Source organism: Petaurus breviceps, unplaced genomic scaffold (assembly GCF_028583685.1).
Source record: "Petaurus breviceps papuanus isolate PSGF00001 unplaced genomic scaffold, PetGlider_PUasm1.0 90919, whole genome shotgun sequence".
Taxonomy (NCBI): domain Eukaryota; kingdom Metazoa; phylum Chordata; class Mammalia; order Diprotodontia; family Petauridae; genus Petaurus; species Petaurus breviceps.
Genome location: NW_027187378.1, coordinates 41,450,777 through 41,472,701, shown reverse-complemented (window position 1 = coordinate 41,472,701; position 21,925 = coordinate 41,450,777).

Genomic DNA, 21,925 nt, shown 5'->3' with positions numbered 1-21,925 from the left:
CACTGGGAATTTTCTATACTAATGAAAACACAAATCTGGAACCTCTCTCCCCTCAAAAAACAATTATTAAGTTCTTCCTTTTATTTATCCAAAATTTACCCAAAAATCTTAATTCTACCCTCCAGAGCCTAAACACCCCCTTCACCCCCTTCACATGATAGCCTTTCATACAATTGAAGGCAGTAGTCATGCCTCCTACTAAGTCTTCTCTCTTCTAGGCTAAATGTCTCCTGTTCCTTCAACCAATGATAATATGACAAGGTGTCAAATGCTCTCATCATCCTACCTGCCCTCCTCTGGACATGCTTCTGTTTGTCAACATTCATCTTAAGATATGGTGCCCAGAACTAAACACAATCCTTACAATATTGTCTAAGAAGACAATGATATAGTGGGACAACCATCTCTACTATTTTAGACACTGTGCCTCTCTTCGAATAGTCTAAATTTTTGTTTGTTTGGCTTCCATGTCAAACTGCTGACTCGTGTTGAGCTTGCAGTCTATTAAGATTCCCAGATCTTTTTCACATGAACTGCTGTCTACCTGTGCCTTCTCCATCCTGTACATTATTGTATTTGTTCAGTCGTTTCAGTTGTGTCTGACTTTGTGACCCCAATTGGAGTTTTCTTGGCAGAGATACTGGAGTGGTTTGCCATTTCCTTCTCCAGTTCATTTTGCAGATGAGGAAGCTGAGGCAGAGTTAAGTGATTTATCCAGGGTAACCCAGCTAGTTAAGTAAGGTCAAATTTGAACTCAAGATGAGTCTTCCCAATTCCCGATCTGGCACTCTAGCATCACCTAGCATCTAGTCCATTACATTCTTTTTAAACCCAAATGTTACATATAATTGGGGGGGGGAGAAAATCAGAAAAAAAAAAACACTTATAGGATTTTACATTGTTACCATTAATTTTCACCAAATTAAGTTCAGCACATTGTTCTCACCTGTTTGGATCTTTTAGGATCCTGGCTGTATTGGTTAGCTATTACATAAGGGTATTTAGTTAGTTATCCTGGTGAGCTATTACATAAGGGTATTTTGGAATATGGTGCCCAGTTTCCTGTCATCTTAAATTCAAAAGGCTTGTCATCTATGCTTCATATAAGTAATTTATAGTAATGTGGAATAGCCCAAGGCCAAGGACAAGGTATGTAGAGTACTGCACTAGAAACTTCCCTCTAGTTTGATATCAACTATTCTCACCACTCCTTGGTCTAATCATTTAGCCAGTTCTGAATTAACTTAACAACTATGGCGATCTAATTCACATTTCTTTATCTTGCCCACAAAAAAAAACCCATAAAATAATCTTCCAGATGCCTTGCTGAATTGCAGCTATGTTGTGTGTATGGCATTTCTCTGATCCTGCTAATCCAATAACCCTGTAAAGAATTTATCCAGTAGAGTGACATGTTTGATCTTCAGATTAAATGTCCTACAAATAATCAGTGTGCCTTCTAACCCTTTATACTCAGCAAATATACTCCCCTGGTTTCAAGGAGAAATCTGTGGGTCTCCAGCTTATTGGGCAGCAATAACCAACTTCTGATAGAGCCTAAGGAGGAGTGTTTTTACTTCTTCTGGTGGAGAATGCAACCTGTCAATGGGAGAGGGTCAAATTGTTCTGTGATGAAATGATTCTTCCTTTACCATGGATGGAAGCTATATATTGTCGTTCCTATCTGTTGTTATTATTCTCCTTCATATTTCTCATAAAACATTGCCTGGAGGGGTGGCTAGGTGTGCAGTGAATAGAGTACTGGCCCTGGAATCTGGAGGACCTGAGATCAAATTTGGCCTCACACACTTAACACTTATTAGCTGTGTCACCTTGGGCAAGTCACTTAACCCCAACTGCCCTGCTTTGCCCCCTCTAAAAAAAAAAAAAGCAAAAAAAAATTGCCGGGGCCCTGCTTTTGACTTTTCTCACTTCTTTATATAATAGTTATTTGTGTATTTATCATTCTACCCAATTCTATTGTAAACTCATTCAAAATAGTAACTGTGTATTTTTCACCTTTATTTCTCCAGTGCTAAAGGCAGCAAATGTTTATTAAAATCGGAATTACAGAATGTCAGAACTGGTAGAGACCCATTATAAGCCAGGTACTGTGCTCAATAAATACCTTTTGCTGTGATCTGATTTTTATTTGATTTTCGAAAGTGAAGTTACTTGCCCAAGCTTATAAAGCTTGTCTGGCACTTAGAATATGGTTGGAACTTGAAGTTATAGTTGTCCTCTGCCTAATGAGATCCTTGTTCTCTCCACTATAGCACAGGGTCTGAATTAAACAGGGCAAAGTACTTGTGAGATAGTAAAAGTGGTGAGGCAGACTATAGGCAAATGTTACTTGAGAGATGGGGAACAACCTGCCACAGGAAGGTACACAGAACTAACAGCTGAGCTGAGACAAACAAAATCATTATATTCAAGAGTATCAGCAGGGATGTGCACGCAAATATTTAACAACCATCTCTCCAGAAAATCTCTCTATGACATACCATTAACCTTAATTTGCATTATTAACATTTTTCTCTTATCATTTTATTAAATCTAAACGATCAACAAAACAATAAATTAAGCACTGAATGATCTGTTCTCATGAGCAAGTACAAAATGGTACTAGCATGCCCCTGGAGGTCAGTACCTTCAAGCTTTACATTTGGGCTGATGTCTGAGGGCAACCTTATCTTAATAGGAGAGCCAGAGGGATCCCAAGATCTGAATGAAGCTAGAAAAGGAAGCAATCAGTTAGTTCTAGGAGCAAGCAAGAGTCAAACATACCTCTTAAAAAAAAAAATCCTGGTATACTCCCCTTGCTCCTTTGCAGAGGTCGTGGTGCATGAGTGCGAAACACCGCATATAACAGATCTTTTCAGTAAGTCAATTGTTTTACTGGGTTGTTGTTTTTTTTCTTTCCCTTCCTATTTTTTTTTAATTTTTATAATTTAAAATGACTCTCTGGGAGGGAGGAAAAAGGGAAGTTTGCTGGGCGGAGTGTACTAGTACCACCTAGAACAGACTTGTAAGCAGGCCATCACTAAGTTTTCAGTGTAAGCAGAATTATATAAACCAGCACTTGATTTATTATTTTGTTTTTTGCCTGGACTTAAGAAAGAGATGAAGAATAATTCCAGATTGCTCTCTAAAACACTTGTCACTTTCCCCTTTAATCATTTTAGCCAATCTGATAGGGATAAAATGTTGTTTTAATTTGTATTTCCCTAATCAACTATAATTTAGAGCCTTTTTTCATATGACTTTAAATTGTTTTGATTTCTTCATCGGAAAACTGCCTATTCATATCCTTTGACTGCTTGTCATTTGGGGAATGACTTGTAATCTTACAAATTTGATAAAATTCTTTATATATTTAAGATATGAGACCTTTATCTGAGAAACTATGGGTAATTTTTTTTCCTCAATTTTCTGTTTTCTTTCTGATGTTGGCTACTTTTATTTGTATAAAACCTTTTTAATTTAACATAATCAAAATTATCCATTTTACACTTCACACTCTCTGCCTCTTATTTATTCATAAATTATTCACCTACTCATAAGTTCGATAGGTAATATGTTCCACGTTTTTCAGATTTTCTTGAAATATATCTCTTTAAGTCTAGGTCATATATCCATTTTGACCTTATCTTGGTAAAAAGTATAAGATATTGTTCTATGCCCAGTTTCTGACAGATTGTTTTCCAGCTTTCTCAACAATTTTTACTAAATAATGAATTCTTATTCCAAAAATTTAAGTCTTTACACTTGTCAAACACATGGTTAGTATAGTCATTTGCTACTATAAATCGTATATCTACTCTGTTCTATTGACCTGACTTTTTATTTCTTAGCCAGTACTAGAGAGTTTTAATGATTACTGCCTTACAATATAATTTAAGATCTGGTATTTCTAAATATCCTTCCTTTATATTTTTTCATTAGCTCCTTTGATATTCTTGACCTTTTGTTCTTCCAAATGAATTTTATTAATTTTTTCTAACTCAGGAAAATAATTTTTGGTCATTTAATTGGGATAGCATTGAATATAAAAATTAATTTAGGTAAAATTGTCATTTTTATTATATTAATCCTGCCTTCCTATGAACAATGACTATTTTCCCATTATTAAATCTGATTTTATTTGTATAAAATGTTTTTTAAAATTTTGTTTATATAGATCCTGAGTTTGTTTGTTTTAGCAAGTGTATTCCTAAGTATTTTATGCTACATATATATTAAGTGGGGTATCTCATACTTTCTCTTCTTGCAGGGATTTGTTTGCAATATATAGGAATGCTGATGATTTATATTTATTTATAAAATGTCAATAATTAAAATTAAACTTAAAAGTATGTCCTACATACATTTTTTCTCCTAGAGAGCAAGTTGTTAAACCTTTACCAGCACAACCCTGATGCTGGAACAAATTTTCATGATAGAATAGCAAAAGATATCAATAAAATTTTTTTTTCTAAAAATAAATAAATAAATAGATGAAAGGTAATGATTCAAGAAATTTCCTCTAACAAACATGTAGTTCTTTTTAAATCATACCTCAGCAAGATGGTGGCATAGAAGTAGGAAAACTCTGTAAACTTCCCCCATAACCATCTCAAATACCTATAAAATATGACTCTAAACAAAGTTCAGAGCTGCAGAACCCACAAAGAGACAGAAAGAAACAAATCTCCTGCTGAGGCTGCCCAGCAGGTGGACAGGAAGGGTTCATTGAAGCATGCTGGGAGCTGAGCCCAGCCCTGAATGAGCCCCCAGTTTTAGCCGTAAGGTGGCCCCGACCAGAGGCTGCAGGGGATGTTGGAGAGTGGATCACCAGCAGCAGTGGTGGTTTCCAGAACTATCAATATATGTGCCAAATATATATATATATTAATATTACAATTATGAATATATATGACATAAATGCCAAAGAAAAAGTGAGAGGTCAGTGTAGAGCTCTGTTGGAACTGGGGGGGATAGAGGAGTGGGTCTGGCCCCTGCCCCTGGAGCTAGAAGTGGCGGAGGTGCAGCAGTCCTGCAGCTGCCTGTATGTGGCTGCTTCAGAGCTCCTGGCCTGCAGATCATAGGGGGGGCCAAGCAACCATTCAGAGGGTGATAACTCTTGCCTTAACCTGCCTGGATCTGGATCACAGTCTTGGGTGGTGGTCTTGAGGTGTGTGACCAGTGAGCCAGAGTTTGTGGGGACTGAAGAGATAGCACCCTCCTAATAGCTCCGGTAGCTATGAAAACCCCAGTTATTTGGGACAAAGCTCTCCTCTCTGGAAGCAGAGTTCTACTGTGGCAAAGAGCTCAAAAGTCAAGTAATTGAGTGGCAACATTAGCAAGCAAAGGAAACAAAGCAAGCACAACCATCCAACTTTAGATTCCTTTTTTGGGGGACAAAAAGGATCAAAGCGTGGAACAGGAGGAAGACAACAAAGTCAGAACTCCTGCACCAAAAGCTTCCAAGAAAAATATGAACTGATTACAGGCCATGGAAGAGCTCAAGAATGATTTTGAAAATCAAGTACAAGAAGTGGAGGAAAAATTGGGAAGAGAAATGAGAATGATGCAAGAAAATCATGAAAAGAGAGTCAACAACCTGACTGAAGAAAATAACACCTTGAAAAATAAATGAACTCAAATGGCAAGAGGCCCAAAAAAGCCAATGAGGAGAAGAATGCCTTAAAAAGTCGAATTTGCCAGATGGAAAAGGAATTTCAAAAGCTCACTGAAGAAAATAATTCCTTCAAAATTAGATTGGAGCAAATGGAAGCTAATGACTTTATGAGAAATCAGGATACTATTAAATAGATCCAAACAAATGAAAAAATAGAAGGCAATGTGAAATATCTCATTGGAAAAACCACTGACCTAGGAAATATATCCAAGAGAGATAATTTAAAAATTATTGGAGTACCTGAAAGCCATGATCAAAAAAAGAACCTAGAAATCATCCTTCAAGAACTTCTCAAGGAAAATTGCCCTGATATTTTAGAGCCAGAGGGCAAAATAGAAAGTGAAATAATTCACCAATCACCTCTTGAAAAATATCCCAAAAAGAAAACTTCTAGGAATATTATAGCCAGATTCCAGAGTTCCCAGATCAAGGAGAAAATATTACAAGTAGCCAAGAAGAAACAATTTGAATATTGTGGAAACACAATCAGGATAACACAGGATCTAGCAGCTTCTACATTAAGGGATCGCAGGGCTTGGTATATGATATTCCAGAGATCAAAGGAACTGGAATTAAAACAAAGAATCACCTACCCAGCAAAACTGAGTGTCATGTTTCAGGGGAAAATATGGTCATTCAATGAAATAGAGGACTTTCAAGCATTCTTAATGAAAAAAACCAGAGTTGGGGCGGCCAGGTAGCACAGCAAGTAAGAGCACCGGCTCCAGTGTCAGGATGACATGTGGATCGAATCCGGGCTCAGACACTTATTACCCACCCAGAAACACCTGGCCGTGTAACCTTGAGCAAGTTACTTAACCCCGATTGCTTAAAAAAAAACAAAACCAGAGTTGAATAGAAAATTTGACATTCAGATACAAGAAGCAAGAGAAGCATGAGAAGGTAAACAGGGAAAAGAAATCATAAGGAACTTATCAAAGTTGAACTATTTACATGCCTATATGGAAAAATGATAATTGTAACTTATGAAACTTTTCTCAATATGAGGATAGTTGAAGGGAATAGAAACATATATATGTACATATATGTATACATACATATATGTCTATATAGGAGGGTATATGTGCTTATGAATACATATGTGTACAGATATACATAGACAGAGGGCACAGGATCAATTCAATAGGAAGGAAGGATATTTAAAAGGTGAAATTGAGAGGTGAGAGAGGAATATAATGAGAGGAGATGGGGAGAGACAGAATGGGGTAAATTATCTCATATAGAAGAGGCAAGGGAAAACTGTTACAATGGAAGGGAAAAACAGGAAGGCAAAAGGAAATGAGTCAACCTTATTCTCATTGAATTTGGCTTAGGGAGGGAATGACATACACACTAAATTGGGTATCTTGCCCTACAGGAGAGTAGGGGGGAAGGGGATGAGAGGGGGGATGATAGAAGGGAGGGAAGGCTGGGGGGAGGGAAGTTGGAAGCACACTTTTGAAAAGGGACAAGATTAAGGTAGAGAATAGAACAATTGGGGGGTGGGATAGGATGGAGGAAAATATAGTTAGTCTTTCACAATATATCCGCTATGGAAATGTTTTTCGTAACTACACATGTACAACCTATATTGAATTGCTTATCTTCCAAGTAAGGGTGGGTGATGACGGAGGAAGGGAAAGAATCTGGAATTCAAAGTTTTAAAATCAAATGCTTAAAAAAAATATATTATTTTTTTTAATATGCAACTGGGAAATAAGATATACAGGCACTGAGGTATGGAGATCCATCTTGTCCTACCAGAAAGTCAGAGGGGGCATGGGGAAGGATATAGGAAAGAGAAGATTGGGGGAGGGGGTATTCAGTGGGATCGCTGTTTTGGGGTGGTGAATAGGAAAAAGATGGGGAGAAAATTTGTAACTCAAAATCTTTTGGAAATGAATGATGTACAACTAAAAATAAACATAAAATTTAATGTAAAAAATAAATCATACTTCAGTCTCCAAATAATTATGTGATTTCTAATTTTTTCGCTTAATTCTCTTTAATCATAAAATAATTATATGTAAATTACCTGAGGGCCTGGATTCAGTCAAAGTGCTTCACTTAAGGACCTAGAGGGCCATATGTGACCTCGAGGCCGCAGGTTCTCCACTCCTGCCTAGATAAACAATATTTAAGGGAGCAGATATTCTTCTAATCTGGTATACCTTCTCTCTGAGGAGGGCAGAGGGGTGGTATCTAGCCCCAACTTCCTGTTTCCCCTCCTACAGGAATTAAAGTCTCTCCTGGAGCAGGGAGGAAGGCTAGAAGAGGCTAGAGATGTCTGTTCTGCCTCTCTTCAGACCACCTACACACAAGGGCTTCACTACACATGGGGCTCACTGCATATGTAATAGAAGTTCACTGTTTCATATGTAGTCCTTTTTTGTTATTCTTTGCATACTGAAATGTTCATGTTCATAGTAAAAATAAATTTTTAAAATGAAAAAAATTAGCTCTGGCTGTTTGAGTGTCATTGGACTAAGAGAAAAAGCAAAAGGCCTGTTCTCTGAAACCAGCCCATTCCCCTAGTCTGCAGACTGTTCTATTTTGTGGCCAATGCATGCTGGAAGCTAATTCAAAACAAGGCAGGTTCTTTGCTCTGTAGGGGTTTACATTCCAAAGACTAGATGAAAGGAGATGCAGATAAACATACATGAGGGTATTTTACAAAAATGCACGAGGAAGGATAAAAGGGAGTTCTAGAAAATAGAAATTTTATTGGGGGATATTTTTGCTTAGTTTAAAAACACCAACTATGCAAAAACCTTCATTTGCTCCCCGTTGCCTACCAAATAAATTTGTCTTTATAATAAAGCTAGAAGGAATCTCAGAGGTCAGATAGAGAATCTTAGGGTTGGGAGGAATCTGAGAGGCAATACAGTTCATACCATAGCTGCTTCCCTCTGTAAAAATCCCTGACAAGTGGTCCATATAATGTGTGCTGGAAGCTAGTCAGTGAGGGGAAACCCCTCTCTCCTGAGGAAATCCATCCCACTTTTGGATAGGTTTGATTGTTAGGAAATTCTTCCCAACCCTAAAACTGTCTTTCTGTTGCTTTTGTCCATTGTTCCTAGTTTTGACCTTTGGAGCTATGTAAAATACAATCCTTTCATTTTCCTGCCTTAAATTTCTTCCCATTCCAATCTACCTTGATATTTTCCATGTTTCCAAGAGCAAAGAACCACCACCACCACCAACAACAACAACAAACACCTTGATATTTCCAAAACATAGACCTGACCATGCCAGTCTCCTGATCAATAAACTCCAGTGGCTCCCTATTTCCTCTAAACAGGGATGGGGACACATGGAGCCTTCTAGGTCCTTGAGTGTGGCCTTTTGATTGAATTCAAGTTTTACAGAACATTTATTTTATTTTATTGCTTTTTGGAGGGGGGAAGGGAGGGCAATTGGGGTTAAATGACTTGTCCAAGGTCATGGGGCTAGTAAGTGTTAAGTGTCTGAGGGCGAATTTGAACTCAGGGCCTCCTGACTCCAGGGCTGGTGCTCTATTCACTGCACCACCTAGCTGTCCCAACAAATCCTTTTATTAAAGGGGTTTGTTCTCTGAAGTTTGGATTCCATCAAAGAGCCACACTTGAGGACCTAGAAGGTCACATGTGGTCTCAAGGCCTCAGGTTCCCCGCCCCTGCTCTAGGATCAAATACAAAATCTCCTGTTTGGCACTTAAAGTCTTTGGCTCCAAACTACCATATGCAGCTTGCTCATATAAACCATTCCTTTGCACGCTATATGATAGTAATGGCCGTTTTGTACTGTTGCTCCCACATGACATTCAATCTCTCATCTCTGGGCCTTTGCACAGGCTATGAACCCTACCTAAAATGTACTCCCTCTTCATTTCTACCTTAAAGAACCCCTGCTTTCTTTCAGTGCTCAGATCAAGTGCCTCCTCCTACATAAAACATTTCTTATTCCCCAACTTGTTAGTGCCTCCCCTTCATAAAGTACCTTGTATTTATTCTGTATATACTTTTATGTGTACATGCTTCTTCTCATTTTTGTTTTTGTATCCCTAATACCTCACACAATGTCTGGCACATAATAAATGCTTAAAGAATGCTTGTTGATAAGCTGATTGTTAAAGAAACTGAGGTTAGCAGAAGTAAATAGATTTGCCCAAGGTCCCATGAGTAGTAAGCAGAATAGCTGGAATTTGAACCCAGGACCACTGACTTCAGATGCATTGTGCTCAAGTATAAATTTTTGATCTTGCCATTCAAAACTCTCCACAAATTTGCTGCAGACTTATCTCACACTATGACCTTTCAATTGTCCTTCATTATGGCCTAATTGAACTAGTTGTCCCTAATTCTCCTTCTGCCTTTTCTGTTTCTTTGCCTTTGTTATCTTCATTTATTTGTTCCCACATTCCCGAAATGTACTGCCCTCTGTTTCCACCTATTGGATTATTTGTACATGACTTTTTCTCCTAGCAGATTGCAAGCTCCAAATACAGGGGACTATGGAAATGAAACACAGCATGTTGGACTTCATTGATGTGTTAGTTTTACTCCATTGCTTTTATTTTTCTCTCTCATTTTTATTCTTTGTTATAAGTTATAATTCTCTGGGTAAAGGGGGAAAGATATACTGGGAAATGAAGGTAATATAAAAACAAAAGTTATCAATAACATTTTAAAATAAATTAGTGGACATAGAAAAGCCTCTCATCCAATAATAGAGAGTCGGACCCACATACCTTGGAGGGCAAAGCTACCTCCAGAGACTTGTATAGTTTCTGTAGCTTACCTTACTACTTTGCTCCTCCAAACTGAAGTTCCCCTTTGCTATCTATCCATTTGCATACCTTTCCTCATTTGCCTCTATTTGGTGCTTTCCCAAGCCCATCCCCCAGGAGGTTTTGGGAGGTGCCAGTGGTCATCTTCTGACTCCTGAAGCTCAGTGCCTAGCCAGGTTGTTTCTACTATCTCTGCCTCCTAATATAGATCTATTGTTCTCCTCAAACTCCTTTGGGCCATGCCTCCAACTCACATTCCCAGTTTGGGTCCCTTTGAAGGGAAGGATAACTTTCCAGATTTCAGGTGATGTGTAGGTTGGCTCTCCTACAATTCACAAATCCTTGCAGTTCATTTACTTTGTGGTAATTAATCAGAAGAAACAGTTAGCTCAAACAAAGACATTCATTAAAATGGCTTAGTGGATAGCAAATCAGGAAGACTCAAATTCCTAAGTTCAAATCCTGCCTCAGACATTTACTAGCTGTGTGACCCTGGGCAAGTCACTTTACCTTGTTTGCTTCAGTTTCCTCATCTGTAAAATGATCTGGAGATGGAAATGGCAAACCACTCGGGTATCTCTGCCAAGGAAACCCCAAATGGGGTCACAAAGGGTTGGACATGACTCAACAACAACAACAACAAAAACAAAATGACATAGTAAGAAAAGTAGTAATAAAACATCTGCCCCCATAAAGTTGGAGCAGAGTCTTCCACAAATACACACTGTGTCAGCTGGAAGAGTGGATGCCTGTAGATTTCAAAGAACAGAGGCATATGTACAGGACATACATGCAGCTAAGGCAACTTAGACCACTGGAACTGCCAGGCTAGGGTACCCCCACTCATATCTTCTTGTGACATCCTCCTTCTAATCTCTGCTAAGCACAGTCACTTTGATGGACCCCCCAGGCCTGCTCTTGATATAGTATGTTATATGTCTCTGAGTGACTGTCACTAGTCTGCAGGTGCAGGTTCAACTAAAGTCCTGCCTAGAGTACTGCCATGCCCTTGAGAAACAATCAGAGCTTGTACCAGCAGGCCAGTGGTTGACCGTGGTCTCCATTATCTCCAGCTTTGGGTTCAGCTGAGATCTGTACCTATGGTAGTGTACTGCCCTTTGGAAAGAATCTAAACCCATACCTCAGCATCAGAAGGCACCTTGGTTCCAGGACCTGCCATTTTTTTTTTCAGCAAGATCTCAGTCCCCAGCACCAGATTCTCTGCTTCTCTCACCAGCTCCATCTGGATTGTATTCACTGGATGCTACCATGTGCTTCTATTACAAGATATCATTGCTAATGGGGTGGGGAAGGGAACGAATCTCTACTCTCTTCACCTACCTTCTCCATTACTCCCTTGCTGAACTCTCCATGGAGAGCCAAAGAAAAGGTGAAAAGTAAGCTCTGTCCTAAGAGGTGACTACTTAAAATGGGACAAGCTTGCTTTTTATCTAGGCCACAAGGGTTATACTCTCATTCCTCCCTCCAAAACTGATGTCCATTCATTTTTAAATAACTGTTTTGTAGTTTTAAAACTGTTTTTTCGTTTTAAGCCTTGCAATCCTGAGTGTTTCTAAGGTGAGGTGACGGCTACGATTGAAGAGTGCTAGACACTAACAGTCTAAGGTTCTAGGTGGATGGGGGCGATAAGCCAGAGAAGTGAGATATCCCTAACTCAGGCCTTTCATGTCAGGAGAGGCTCAACAAGAGGGTTAAATAAAGCCTAGATAAGACATGTGGTCTTTGCCTCCAAGTAGCTCACAAGTCTATTAAAGTTTCCTAATCAGCGAGTCAGATTTGCCCACTATCTAGGTCCTGTCTTTGCTAGCGTTGGGTCACTGTAGGAGATGAAACTTCATTGATTTGGACCTTGCTGACTGAATCTGTAATCATTTAGACAGGCAAGGGATTTTGTTTACTTTTGCACCAAGGTTTTGCTAAACAAAATGACAGTGGAGGAAGAGAGACATCTTAAGATAGTGGAAAACCCAATTCCTTTGGAGAATGTGGGAAGAACTTTTAAAATATTTAAAATAATGGACAGTTTTAAACCATCATCAAGTACTTTTCACACCATTTACATATGTAAACCATATGTCTGTGTGTCAAAGACCTATGATTTCCTCTAGGTGGAAAGCAACAGCTTCCTCAATATAGTCTTTAAAAGTTCCCTGAGGCTCAGAGATTATATGACTGGAATCTGGCAATCCATGCTTACTGCCTCTATAAATAATGATATAGTAATGAAAAAAAATCATCTTTATCCATATATGAAATCTTATTTTCTTTTTTTATAAGTTTTTTTATTAATTTGTTTGTTTCCTTTTAGTTTACAGGATTCAATTCCACAATTCCTTGAGTTTCACATTTTGTCCCCCTCCCTCCCTCCTCCCCCCCATGGTGGCTTATAGTCAAGTATAGGATCTGTAAATACTTTCACATTATACATTAGTCCAGCTGGAATGAAAAATGGTAAAGAGGACATAAAACCAAATAAGAGAAGGAAAAAGATCAGGTATTTTGCTTCCACCTGGATATAAACTTAGTTCTTTCTAGTTCTTTCTCTGGATGCACATCTTTCTCTCCATCATGAGTCTTTTGGGATTGACTTATATCACTGCATTGATGAGAAGAGTCCAGTCTATCAACGTTGGTCATCACACATACGTTGTGTCTGTAATTGTGTACAAATTTCTCCTGGTTCTACCCTTCTCACTCAGCATCAGTTCTTTTAAGCCTCCCCAGGTAAACATGAAGACCACCTGCTCCTCGTTTCTTATGGCACAATAGTATTCCATAACATGCATATACCACAACTTGTTCAGCCATTCCCCAATTGATGGGCACCCCCTTAATTTCCAATTCTTTGCTACCACAAAAAGAGCTGCTATAAACATTTTTGTACATATGGGTCTTTCTCTCATTTCTGTGATCTCTTTGGGATATAACCCTAGGAGTGGTATTGCTGGATCAAAGGGTATGAAAGTATTTATAGCCCTTTGGGCATAATTCCAGATTGCTCTCCAGAAAGGCTGGATCAGTTCACAACTCCACCAGCAATGCATTAGTGTTCCAATTTGCCCACATCCTCTCCAGCATTTGTCATTTTCCTGTTTTGTCATCTTAGCCAATCTGACTGGTGAGATGTGGTACCTCAGAGTTGTTTTGATTTGCATTTCTCTAATCAATAGTGAATTAGAGCATTTCTTCATGTGCTTATAGATAGCTTTAATTTCTTTCTCTGAAAACTGCCTGTTCATATCCTTTGACCATTTATCAATTGGGGAATGAGTTGTATTCTTATAAATTTGACTCAATTCTCTGTATATTTTAGAAATGAGTCCTTTGTCAGAGACATAGGTTGTAAAGATTCTTTCCCAATTTCCCACCTCCCTCTTAATCTTGGTTACATTGGCTTTGTTTGTACAGAAACTTTTCAATTTCATGTAGTCAAAATTATCCATTTTACATTTTATAATGTTCTCTAATTCTTGTTTAGTCATAAAGTCTTTCCCTCTCCACAAGTCTGATAGGTAAACTATTCCTTGTTTAGGAGACTGCTTACAGTCTCAACCTTTATACCTAGATCATGCACCCATTTAGTCTTGATTTTGGTATATGGTGTTAGATAATGGTCTATGACCAGTTTCTGCCATACAATATTCCAGTTTTCCCAGCAGTTTTTGTCAAATAGTGAGTTCTTATCCCAAAAACCAGGGTCTGGAGGTTTATCAAACAATAGATTACTATAGTCATTGACTTTTGAATTTCGTGTGCCTAATCTATTCCATTGATCCACTCCTCTATTCCTCAGCCAGTACCAAGTAGTTTTGATGACTGCTGATGAAAGCTTATTTTCTGAAGACTTCTACTAAGTAATACTCATAAAATCATAAAATAGCAGAATATTACAGATCAGAGGGACTTTAGAGATCATTTCATTGAAATGCTAACAGCTTTTAAAGGTTGATGAGGTATTTAAGGAAATGGAAGGAAGCAAGCATTTATTAACCACCTACTACATGTCAGCCACAGTGCTAAGCACTTTACAAATATTATCTCTTTTGATCCTTACAACGACTCTGAGAGATGGGTGTTATTTATTATCCTCATTCTACAGATGAAGAAACTAAGGCAGACAGAGATTAAGTGACTTGCCCAGGGTCACATAGTGAGAAAAATGATTATTTCTCTCTTATATTATATAACTAATTATTGGAGAGATACAGTGATTTTTCCCCTTCCTATTTCCTCATTCTCTACTGGTCAAATCAGCATCTGAAAGACATTGCTGATAATGAGAGCCCGTCTCCTCAACCTTGTTCAGACCCCACCTAACAGAAGCCCACTGTGTTCTATTCAGGTTTGGGGGAGTGGGGGGTAGTAGATCCTTTGTCTAGATTGCCCAGGGCTGGAGGTGGTCAGGGAGTAAAAGTGACATAATCAAAGCCATATCACCCCCAGTCTTTAATTAGAATAGGTCTACCTCTCATTATAATATTCATTCTACTCATTATTTGTTAACCAATCAGAGTTGATTGCCACCTATCAGGAAGACCCACTCTTCCAAGGGTATATAAGTGTCAAGAACCACCCTGATCAATCTTTGGCATTTGAGAGTGCCACTGACCCCTATTATTAATTATCCACTAGCAGTAATTAATAAAATGATTAATTACCCAGAAACTAGGTCTCTTAAACTTTTTATACATCATAATAGCTAGTATGTGTCTAAGACCTGATCTGAACTCAAGTCTTCTTGAACTCCAGACCTAGAGATCCATTGTACCCTGTTGTAATATTCAAACTTCTTTCAAAAAATATTTATTAAATGACTACTATGTGCAGAGCATTGTACTAGTTCATGGGAGATATTAGAATGATTAGATAAAAATAAAGATAATATAAGATGAGGTGTTGGGCTAATACCTATACAGAAAACATCTCTAAGATTTCTTTTAACTCTAAAATTTAATGATCCCATATTCGTTATGTGTATATATATATATATATATATATATATATATATATATATATATATATATATACACACATTCATTAACAATTTTACTAGAGTAAAGTTGCAAGTGCTATGTGAGGCTAAGGGCGGGAAAGAGAGAAGAGGCAAAGTTCCATGGAAGTCTTTTGAAGAAGGCTGTAAAGGATAGACAACAATTCACCAGTTATAGAAGAAAAGGGAGGATATTCCAGGCATAGGAAACAAATTGAACTAAAGAACAGAGGCAGACAAATGCAGGGCATGGTCAGAAATAGAGAGTGGGTAAGTTTGACTAGAGAAATGGTTCTCAGAACATGATCCAAGGACCTCTGAGGGTCTCTGGGATCTTTCCAAAGATCTGTGAGGTCAATGATTATTTTCATAATAATATTAAAATGTTTTAATTTCTAATGTGGTAATAGGGATCCATTAATTTTTTTTCTTAATACTAAAGATTGTAGGATTATAGATTTAGAGCTAGAAAGAATCGTAGAGCTCTTAAAGTCCAGCCCCTACTTTCATTTTACAAAGGAGGAAGTCAAGACCCAGAGAGGTAATTATTGACTTAGGGAGGATTTGGGTGCTAAGCATACCAGCACTCACACAAGAGCTACATAAGGGCAATTTTTTTTATAAAGACTTTTTACAGAAATGAAGAAAGTACTAAACAGCTGGGAGTAAATCCCTTACCCCAGGGATATTAACAATTGAAAACCTTTCTAAGGTAATTTATAGGTTAAATGCAATACCAATCAAAATATACCAATGGACTATTTTACAGAATTAGATAAAATATGACCTCAGACATTTAACACTTACTTACTAGCCATGTGACCTTGGGCAAGTTGCTTAACCCCAATCGCCCTCCAAAAAAAGAGCAAAAAAAAAAAGAATTGGGTAAAATAATAAAGAGGTATGTGGAAAAACAAGCAGGCAAAAATAGCAAAGGGAACTATGAAAAGTTAAGTTACTGAAAGTCTGCCCTGCCCGATTTCAAAATACTCTGTAAGGTCATAATTAGGAAAATAACCTGGTCTGAAAGGCTCAGTGAAGGGCAGAAGATGAAAAGCCTTATTGCAGAATTTAAAGCTGGTAGGCAGCTTCCTTAGAGATCCATCTAATCCAACCCATTTTTCATTTTACAAATTAAGAAACTGAGGCTCATAGAATTGAAAGACTCTAGCATGGTCACATAGCTAGAAAGTGGCAGAACACAGGGTAAAAAGAGAACTGGGGCTCAAAACCAGAGCCTCTCAGTATAAAGCTAGTGCTTTTTCCGACTGCCGACCTCCCTGGTTTGCTTTAGGTTCCAACTAAAACTTCACCTTCTACAGAAAACCCTCTTATTTCTAGTGCCTTCCCTTTTCTAATTATTTCCTATTTTTCCTGCAGATAGCTTGCTTTGTATATATTTGTTTACATGTCGTTTCTTCCATTAGGCTGGACTGTTCTCCCTCTGTTGCCCCAGCCCTTAGCATAGTGCCTGGCACATAGTAGATACTTAATAAATGTTGATTGATCTATTGATTGAGTACATTGTCTCCTTACATAGGGTACCATGGAAGGAATATTGGCTCTAGGGAGTCAAAGGATCTCAAATTCAAATTCTACCTCTGAATGACCTGAGTGACCTTAAGCAGGTAACTTCCTCTCCCTGAGCCTCAATATCCTCATTTGTAAAATGAGGGAATTGAACTAAATTATCTGTGATGTCCCTCCCTTCCAACTCCAGATATATGATCCAAAGTTACTATTATATCTCCTTTCAGAGGATCTTGCCCTAGAACCCTAACCATGTTAGAGGCAGAACACAGAACTAATGGAATGGAATGCATAGCAAACATGCCCCCCATGATAGAAGGAAGGTCTGAATGGCTTTCTGCCACTCCCAGGCAAACCAGAATTGACCCAATGCAGTCAACACCCATGGGCTGTGCCAAAACTACATTCAATAGATGTTTTGGATGCCTGTATAGACACTGCAGGCTTCCCATATCTCTACAGGCCATCCAAGGAACCTCAAAAAGAGGCCAAGCAGGAAAAAGAAAAAAGGTTTTGCTCTTTCCCACACCTTCCCCTGAGTCTGAAGAAAGGGTTTTGAGGGTGGAGATGCTGAATTGCTCAAACTAAAATCCATTTCCAGATACGGAGTGTTCTCCTGGCTCTAGCTGGCTCCTAATTGCTAAACAGCACCACCTGCTGTCTACCCCTCCCTTCTCCCTCCTTGGCATAAGGAGCAAAGGAAAGTAAGAAAAAAAAAATCAGGAGGAACCACCTCACTTAGGTGATACTGAGGTCAAAGAAGAGATGGCTAAGAGGGATTGGGCATAGATGAGGAGCAGGGGTACTAAAGGCATGTGGAAAGAGGGAAGACATGGAGGAAAAAAGAGTGGAAGAGGAGAGGAGCAGCAAGCATAGTACATCATTATTTAAAATGTTTATCTGTGATAAAGATTCACCTGAAGATCACCAAGAAAATCCAAGGCGTGGGCAAGGGGCATGAGGACTTTGGGCAAACTTCTGGGAAATACTAACACTAATCTGTATGCAATGTATATATTTTATATATATATATATCTGCACATAACCTATATATAGGTTTGAAATGCATATGTAGGTTGAAATGTCTGAGGACCCACTATAAAACAAGAAAACAGAAACATTTAAAAATAATGTGTAGCAAGTGCCCTTTCCTGTTACTTCCCCAGACCACCTGTAGTGGTGGTGGACCTCAAGGGTAATTTGGGGGAGGGATGCAGGGGCGGGGAGGCAGCTCAGTTTTTGGACAAGTGTGACTCTTCTTTAAGGTGAGTCACCTGATTGACTGCTGGGGATATAGCAAAGATATTGACATCTTGTCTGCTCTCTTCCTTATGGTTTCCAAGTATGAGGAAGACCTTGAACTGTCAGGAGGACTGGGAGGGGGGAAGGGGGCACCCCGAGCATATGGCCAGTGCCTAGAATGGGACAACCTTCTTTTACTGTCTGTTGTTGTTGTTTAGGGCCTTGTGAGAACCTAAAAGACTTAAATATCTTTGGACATTGCAGCAGCAAGCATCTCCCACCAGCAGGGCAGTGGCAGTGTTACTTCTTATAACAGTGAGGGGTGCTCTCTCCACCACCAAGAAAAAAGATCAAGGTTAGTTATTTGATCAGTCAATACCAGTGTAGAAGAGAAATGTGAAGTGACTAATTAGCATCTTGGCAAAAGCTATCCATAAGGCTTAGCTGTATCAGCCTCCCAAGCCAACTATCTGCAGATACAAACTAAATTGCTGAATTCTATTCTAATCATTATGCAATGAGTTATGATTTTCTTTTGTTTATCATTACTTTCTTTGAGTAGAAAGGCATTATTTGTCCTAAACCTGATTCACATCTGTACATTTAGTACTTTTTTTTCCTTAACTTTTCCCTCCTCTCCAAATAAAATCCTTAGATTTCTGAGCCCATTACTGTTTCTATCATTAGGTTAGGGAATAGGAACTAGACCTATGATTTCATTAGTATAATGAAATTCCAGGTAAGGACATTTCTTCCACCAACACAGGTTGGCATCTTCTCTGCAATGTATAGTCTGGCTTAGAGTATTCCTTAGACTATTTCACAACTCTATATTTAGCAACTTTGCTCAAGAGAGGGTTGGGAGTGGAATAGGGTAATGAACCGATAAATGTGACGTTAAGAAACCTGCTTCCCCTACTTAGATGCCAAACCTAGATAAACTGCAATGACTAAATAAATACCAGGGAATGGTATATAGATTGCCAGCCATGAGGTCTCAGCCTTCCAGTTGGTTTTAGCCAATATATTAAAAATTGAATAATAAATTTAGTCCAGTTATTTAGAAGTGACAAATATGTGCTAATCTATTTTGTTTTCCAAAAAGGTTGAACCAGTTAATTGTCAATTCTGTTACCAGTGAATTCTCATTCCTATTTTCCCATATCTCTGCCAACATTCAGTTTTTCCAACTTTGCCAATTTGATGGACATGTGGTGATATTTCAACATTATTTTAATTTGCTTTTCTCTGATTATTAGTAATTTTAAGCACTTTTTTATGTAGTTAATGATGGTTTGCGCTTTTTTAAAAAAGAATGCTATGTTCAAATCCTTTGACCAGTTTGTCTTTTTAGAATGGTTCTAATTTTTATAGACATACTGAGGGGTCTGGCATGTGTGCAGATACCATTAGCTGATTAAGATGGTATGGTCCACAGGGAAGATACTAGGGATCTAGCTGGTTCTGGGAGACTAGAGGACTGGAGCACATGAAGGCACCTTTTGGGTTGGCTGACCATATGCTTGGGAGCAGGCTTTTTCAATTGGTCACATCAATGGAACCCTCCTTGTCTTTAAAAGTCTGTTACAGGATGTGACAGTTTTTGTAATGTTCAAATCTAAGGGAGTTGGTGACACCATTTGGTAAAGGGAAAAAACTTTAGGTCCTCCTCCTTATCCCCCAGGCAATGTGACCTGTGAGAAAGGAACCTAGGTATTTGGTCATTTCATTCATTCTTTACTCTTCTAGTTTTAGGGAGCAGAGTGTCTGACCTGGCCCAAGGGTATGAGTTTCAGGAATTAGGAGTCCAGGAATCCCAGCTGGGCGTTGAAGCCAGATCAGCAATGACACCTTTAGAAATAAGGGTTCCAGCACTCCAACCCAGCAGAAGATGGCAGTGATGTCAGCTTTTGACATGAATTTGGTGGGACCCTGGCTTTCTTCAAGGTAGTATGTATGTATATGTGTGTTGGGGGGAGGGAGGAGATGTTGGGGGAAATGTTTGTACTTTTTTCTGAATACTTCTCTGAAATAAATATTCCTTTGCAAAAGTTATCTAACATAAAATGGATAAATAGAACTGGGGTGCCAGCCACTGGGCTCCTTAAAAATAACATAACAAATTGGGGCTTAAGGCAAAGAAGAAAGTTCCTCCAAATGTTTTGAGATAGCTGAAAACCCTGAGGGAGTCCTAAAAATGGGTTCTGAGTTCTGTGATGTTTAAAAAGTTTGAGAGACATAGTTTCTGGGTAATTAATTATTTTAATTGTTAATAATTACATTTATTAATAAATCTAGCATTTTGTTATCAGGGCCCAAACAATGATCTTTGAAACTTTTTTTTTCTTCTGGTTCTCATTGATAGGCAACAATAGGTCCCAAGTCAAGCCCATTTAGTCATTGTTTGGGCCATGATTAGCTCAGAGTGAACATAAATAGCAATTGTTTCTGTTTTGGTCAGAAACCCAGAGGTCTTCACACCTGGAGTGATTTTTTTTTTGGTCTAAGAGACCATTCTTTGTCTCATTTCCTACTTACTTTCTTTCCCTTCCCTCTGTCCACATAAGATATCATACCCTTACCTGTGAGTGCTCTGCTCAAAGAAATGTACATTTTGATCACTGAAACATTTTTTTTTCTGGTTCTCATTTACTGGCCAACAATAAGCCCCAGGCCAAGTCCCACTTTCTAGCATTTTATTAATAAAAGCAATGGTCAAGGGGTAGCTAGGTGGCACAGTGAATAGAGCACCGGCCCTGGAGTCAGGAAGACCTGAGTTCAAATGCAGCCTCAGATACTTAACACTTACTAGCCTGTGACTTTGGGTAAGTCACTTAACCCCGAATGCCCCTCCAAAAAGCAAAAAAAAAAAAAAGGAATGATCAATTGGCTGTCTCTCTTAGTCCAAAGAGGAATCATGGTTGTGGGTTCAGTTTATATGCCCCTGAAAGAGTAGAGTGTTTCTGAGGGTGGCAATCAACTCTGATTAGTTAATAATTAATGAGAGAATGAATATTATAGTAAGAGGTGGACCTATATGAGAGAGAGGAGCTAAGGGATGTGTATTTACTTCCATATCACCCCCAGCCTTAAGGAAATCTAGATAAAGGATCTCTTGGATATCCCCCACTCAAGCCTGAGTAATATGCAATGGGCCAGGAGTTTCACCTTGAATTAAATTCCTTGCAAGGCTGGGTGGGGTAACAATATCTAGTTTGAGAAGAATGTTAGTCCTATCTACCATCATTAGTCCTATCCTTCAAAGGCTAAGCCTTGAAATAAGGACTTTAGAAAAAGGTGGGAGGATATAAGAGAGAACAGATTGGGGAAGGGGGGGTATTCAATAGGCTTGCTATTTTGGGGTGGGGTTAGGGGAAAGATGGGGAGAAAAATTGTAACTCAAAATCTTGTGGAAATGAATGTTGAAAACTAAAAATAAATAAACTGGAAAAAGGGGGGCAGAACTCTGGATCTCCCCAAATCATTGGTTATTAATAATAATTTCTCTCAGTTTGCTTGGAATTGAGTTTATTTGAGAGGAGGGGTGGATCCCAAAGAAGGTCAAGTTATCTCTCTCATTCTATCCCTACTCCATAGTAATTCAAGGTATATTCTAAAAACAAAGCTTATGTATGGCTTACATTTAGGATCTCCTAATATTGTGGTTACCAGGGACTCCTAAAAAAAAGGTACT